Genomic DNA, 6,515 nt, shown 5'->3' with positions numbered 1-6,515 from the left:
GTCACCTGAGTTTTTGATCTTAGCCATTCTGACTGGTGTGAGGTGCAATCTCAGGGTTGTTTTGATTTGCATTTCCCTGATGATTAAGGATGCTGAACACTTGAGAAATGAATTCTTAAAGAGGTTCTCGAGATGCTCTTGAACACAGAACCCTCACTTGAGCACTTTTTTCCTCCCGATTCTCCCAATTCTCCTGTCTTCAGTAGTCTGTATTTTTATAGCAGGAGCATCAGTTTAAGTATTTTTTAATAATTTTGTTACACTGTCTCCATATCAAGCAAATAGTTGTACATGAAATCATGGTGCTATTAGAAATAATTTACCACTATTACTCCAAGGACTCAAAATTCCTCATACCTTTTTGGCAAAGCTATTACATTTTTGCCATCTTTCATAAGCAATATCTATAACATACAGAGAAGATTTGCTTATAAAATAATTTCTGAGCCAGTAAAATGACTCAGTCAGAAAAGACAACTGCCAAGGCTAATGACCTGTGTTCGATTCCAGGGACCAGCATGGTGGGAGGAAAGAACTAGCTCCAGCAAGCTGCAATCTGATTTCCACCTGTGTGCCTTGACATCTGCCTCTCCACAAATATCTAAGAACTTGGGTGAAATGCGAAATGCAGTAACAAACATGTATACTATTGGATATTGACCAAATAAGTTATGTCTACAGAATGCTGTATCATAAACCAGTTAGGATGAAGTTCAGAAGGCTCACACTGTGGTGGTGAGCTGAAAATGGGGTAAATGCATCTTTCCAGCCTGTGTCAAAAAGCAAGCAATAGTGGGCGTTTGTAAGCAGTGGTACAATGTATAATTTACTGTCCTCCTTACAATGATTCTATCTATAGAGTTTTAAATAATAAGAAGTTGCTATAAATAATATGTTAACTTTTTCTTACAATTTTTGCAATTCTGACAGCACACAGTCCTTGAATAAGGAAAAAATATTGTATAGACTCTGATATGTAAACACAGAAATGTGTGTATAAACATTTTTATCACAACGGCTGATAGTCAAAGCTTCTCCTTATTGAACGAAACACTACTTGTGATGTGGAAATGACTCTCCTTTTAGAGAGCTTTCTCTGTGCACTGCACTGTGTTTGGATATTTGTGTAGTGTACGGGTGCTTTTGGAGAGCGTAGATGGACATCTGATGTCTTCCTTCATCATGCTGCAGCTAAGTTTGGGACCTGCAGTGTGTCTCACTGAAACTGGGCCACACTGGTTGGCTAGGCAGTCTGGCCTTTTAGCTTTGGAGGTCTGTCTGTCTCAACACTCCCAGCTCTACAGTTACAGAAGGAGAGATCACTCCTGGATTTCTAACATGACTACTGAAGACTTGAGGCTCACCCACTTTAACAACATATCTATCCATCACCTGAACACCTTACGTACCTTCATAGTTGGCTGTCGCTTTCTAAGTTCTAAACTTACTCATTGACAATATTGTTTTTTTTCCCCCATTTTGTTTGTGACAAAGTATTCAAACTATTCAGTGCCACTTTAGAACTCAGTATCTTGGGATAGGACAAACACAGCCTATCCTGTGATGGTAGGAAGGGACTAACAGGTTCTGGTTTGCCAGCTTTCACAGCTATTTTGTGGTACAGAAATAACTTTTAGTCTGAATAGAAAACGCTGTTTAAATTTTCTTCTTTCTTTTTTTCCTTTCTTTCATTTTAAAAACTTCCTTCTGGTACATGGGGAGATGGCTCAGTGGTCAGAGGCACTGGCTGCTATGCCAGAGGAACTGGGCTCAATTCTCAGTAGGCAAATGACAGGTGATAAATACCCCTGAGTTCAGTCCCAGGGGATGTGGGCTCAGTGTGCACTGTGTGCAGGTGATGAACAGACATGCATCCAGACAAACAGCCACACACATCAAAATAATAATAATAATTGAAATATATATGTACACCCACCCACACATGCATATATACATATACACATACATACATATGTACATACATACATACATAAAATGCTTTTCTAAAATGAAAAGAAATTGGGGAGAGGGCTGTTCAGTGAGATGGCTTAACAGGTAAAAGTGTTTGCTTCCCGAGTTTGATGACTGAAGTTCGGTCTTTCTGATTGCAGAAAGTTGTTTTCTGAAGATTGTATATATGCTCTAGCATGTTCACATGTTCTAGTATGCTCTAGCATGTTCACATACCCATACATACAGATAACATACATACCATAAACAAACAGATAACTAAAAACACATGTACTTTATGACATCTGAAATCCTGTGTGATGACTGTGCTTCGGCAGATAGAAGAAGGCACACTTAAGCTTGAGGCCTTATTGGGCACATGCTCCAACTCCAAAGTCTAACTTTTTTCTTGCTGAACTCCAGGACTCCTGATTCACCTAGAATAACTAGTCTGCCTTTGAATTTCAGAAACCCGTGGTGGTCTGAGATTCTGAGAGCCATTGTTAGATGCATGGTATATAGCAAGAAATGAAATTCTGCTTTTTATGATTGTGTGCTAAAGGGTGATCTCAGGGCATGCTGCCTGATGAAGCTTGCACTCCGTGGATCTAGCGCTTTCCTCTTCTGCCGTTATGATCTCAAAGAGGAGACTCTGTCCTTGGGTTGTCATGATGGCATTTCCATTGCTCACTGGCTATTTCATGCCATCCTGCATACTCAGTCTAACACTGGTACCAGAATGTCAGATAGCAAGGGCTCCCTATCTCTGTTTGCAACTATGAGAGATTTGTCTGGCTTAGGACAGGAACAGCTGGGAGGCATTTTTGCTCAAGGAGAAAGATGACATGTTGCCCAACTGTCCCTCTTGGGAGGAAAAATAAAGAAATACCAACTCACTAATTAAAAAGAAAGCTGATGGGTAATAATTCCAGTTAACTGTAAACATGCTATAAAACTCCAGTTTCTCCTTTCTAAAGCCTAGCAGAAATTTGAATACCAAGAGCTTTCTGATATATAAGTACCAAATAATACTGTCTCAATAAAAGTTATGCGTGAGGTTAACTACACAATTGGCTAATAACATTGCCTGACATAATCTATGCAAAATCACAGGAGGTTGAATTTTGGAGGGTATACACAGGTTTTATTGAACACTTGCTGCCTGTGAAAAGTGTCTCACTCATGACCAGTCAGGCAGGTCCTCTCTGTGTAAGCATGCATATATACATTATTATATATGTGTGCATGTGTGTTTATACGGATATGAAGGTATTAGATACCTCCTGTGACTTCCAGTCTTTTCATAGAGTCTCTTATTCTTCAAGCCATATTCTGCTTGGGTGTCTCTGTATATCCAATGGGGAAAAATATCAGCGCTTACTTCATTTGTGTGCTGTTAAATTTATTTACTCACAAAACCTTCAGCCTCTGTAAATCCCTCTGTGATCTCATAGACAGGTTCATTGGCATCACCACATGGTCAGCAGTTCCAGAGATGCAGTGTGATGGGATTGTATACAGTGGCTTCAAGAGGCTGCAACACAAGGTACCTTGAACTTTGCTGTGTGATCTTGCCTCTGACTGGGAAAACACAGAGGATGGTTGGCTCCAGTCTCAGGATGTATATAAGTCTGAGAAGGGATAGACTGTTGTATAAAATTCTTTTTCCCTTTTCATTGTTAGCACATCCTTTACATACATCTATTTAGCTGTTTTTTAATAAGCATACCTATAAGAAATGAATAATGCCATGCTGTGAATAATGTTTAAAAGACTGGTAGGATGGATACTAAGACCTGGTTAGAGAATATCAACATTGAGTCTTTTATACACTTGTTTTCAACTCAATACCAGTATATCTGTTAGATAACATCAAGAAATTGTACTTTTAAAAATTTGCAGTGAAATTATTGTAAATGAGATTTCCCTTCACCACTGTGGAGGGCAGAAGGTAGATAGTTACCATAACTGCTGGGAGACAGTCAGCACACTGGAAGACCAAGGAATCTGGCTTACAACCTTGAATTCTCTGTGGTGGGCAGTGTGGCTTCATTCACAGAATAGTGGTTCTCCACATGCCAGGCAAGAAGTTAAACACCAGCCTTTTTTTTGGGGGGGGGGTGGTTGAGACAGGGTTTCTCTGTGAAGTCCTGACTGTCCTGAAACTCACTCTGTACACCAGGCTGGCCTCAAACTCAGAAATCTGCCTCCCTCTGTCACCCAAGTGCTGGGATTAAAGGCATGTGCTACCACTGCCCAGCAAACACCAGCCTTTTAATGAGTAAAGATCTAGACTATGGAAGGAGATACTGAAGCAAAAAATGCAAATGCTGATGAAGGTTGGGCAATTGCAAAACACTAGTTCTTACCTCTTTCTTGGAAGAGGATACCAGACTCAACATGGATAAAAAGAGGGCATATAAGAATGCATGTTCCTTCCATCTCAGGCTTTGCTTCATAGAGGAAGGTCTAGAGCCCATCAAGCCACTATGCTAATAAACTGAGAACAAAGCGTCCCAATTTTTTAAGGATCTGCTGTGGAGAAAACAGGCTCCTAACTTTGAGCTGGGTGTTGTGATGCCTTCTAACCCTGCCATTTTAAGGTCATGGAATTTACAAAATAACATGACCACAGCTGCACTGTCCAAACTTGTGACCCTCGGAGTCATGACCCCATGTACTCTGCAATTACATAATAATAATGTTTATTCTATGCTTATAAAAATAGACATAAGAACAAGAAAAGGCACAAGAGCCAGTTCAGTGACTGATCCAGAAGTCATCCACTTAGTCCACAAACGGAATGTTGTTTTCTCAATGAAAAGCTAGGTTTGCCTTATCTCGGGGAGTCTACCTTGTAATGAAATTGACAAAAGACCAGCCATAGAAATGTAATTCTAAGTAGCGATGGAATCCTAGAATAACCTAAGACTGAATGTGTTGGTGAAGAGACCTGGAGACCTGGGGCTGCTTTAGATTTAGATCAGGTCAGGCTCCCTAGCAGAAGTCACACTTGACCCAAGACCCACAGAGGTGAGAGGTAATCTGTTCCACTCAAAGCAGGAAATAACTGACTACAAGATCCCTAAGGCAGGAACAATCCTGGCTTGAAGAACGGGAATTGAAATGATCTGTACCTGTCTTTATACCACTGTTCTCTCTTATTAACACCCCTCCCTTTCTTCTTCTACATTTGGACATGAGGCCAAAAGTCTGTTGAATGACATAATGCATCCAGCAGCCTGGGGCTCTCTGAGTCCCTAGCAACCAGGGTATGGCTGATCTGTGATTAAAACTGAACTTGTAAGTAGAAGATTGGCTTATTACAAGCATTGGAGAGACAGAGATCCCACCAACATCCCAAACTGCTGCTGTCAGAATGGTGGAAAGAGCCATCTCCAGAGAGCATTTCTCTAGCTTGAACACTGTTTCCAGTATGAATGGATGGACATTATAAAGGCATGTTTCATAACCTCACCATTTCTACGAACTGCTACCCAGCTTAGCACACTGTCAATCTCACGGAATAATAATGAAGTGGCCAATAATGAACAAGCTTATGAAAGAACCTACTAGAAAAGTGGCAAAACTGCAAGAGATGGACACTCAAAGCTTTGGAAATATATGAAAAACAATCTCTACTTTCATAAACCCAAGTTTAAGAGTCAATGGACTCTTCTAAAGTATGTTGCATTCATCACTAAAATAAATCCTGGGTTTTGGTAATTGGAGAATGGTTACTAGTCTCTTAGTGGGCACACTTGTGATACCTCAAGGGTTATATTTATCTCTTCCTTACATATATCCATTGATAGATAGCATGGGACATGGAGAACATGGCTAAAAGTTTGTAGAATCATCATCTCTGAACTGTATATAACTCATTTACAAATGTGTGGGATGCTGCATATATGCCTTCTTTCCCCCTACCTCTCCCTTAGTTTTCATGATCATCACTTCCATTGTTTCTATTTCTCACTTTCTTTAACCCTTTCCTACCCCTTGAGATTGTAGGGATGGGTCTTCATGCTCTAAGTGGCTCTGTTGTTGCTCTGTATGTACACAGATGGTCTTATTTTCTTTTCCCACTGTAGTGATAAAATATCCTGACAAAAGCATTTTAGGGGAGAAAGGGTTTATTTTTGCTCACAGTTCAGTGTATAAACAGTCGTGGTGTAGAGGTCAAGGTATCAGGAGTTTCAGGAGACTTGACACATTGTATCCACAACCAGGAAACAGAGGGATGAACTTAAGCTAGCAGTGCTTACCTCACATTCTGCATGTTGGGCAGTCCAGCATCCTTCGTCCCTGGAAATGGTCATACTGGGAATTAAGATGGGTCTTCCTCAAGTGATGAAATCTAGATAGCCCAGGTGATTCAAGGTCTTGTTAAGCTGACAGTTGTCATTAACCACCACACAGGCATTGGAGGAGTCATAAAGCCAGCCTCAGATCTAACTCAGCCATGTAAGTGTGAGAGCCCTGGTCAAAACTGAACTTTTTTGATTTCCAATATTGTCTCTGTAGTAGTAAATCATAACAGCTTCTCAAATAATCTTTACAGT

The sequence above is a fragment of the Mus caroli genome, chromosome 7, assembly GCF_900094665.2.
Source record: "Mus caroli chromosome 7, CAROLI_EIJ_v1.1, whole genome shotgun sequence".
Taxonomy (NCBI): Eukaryota; Metazoa; Chordata; class Mammalia; order Rodentia; family Muridae; genus Mus; species Mus caroli.
The sequence above is the reverse complement of the archived record's forward strand: the minus strand, read 5'-3'. Positions refer to the sequence as shown.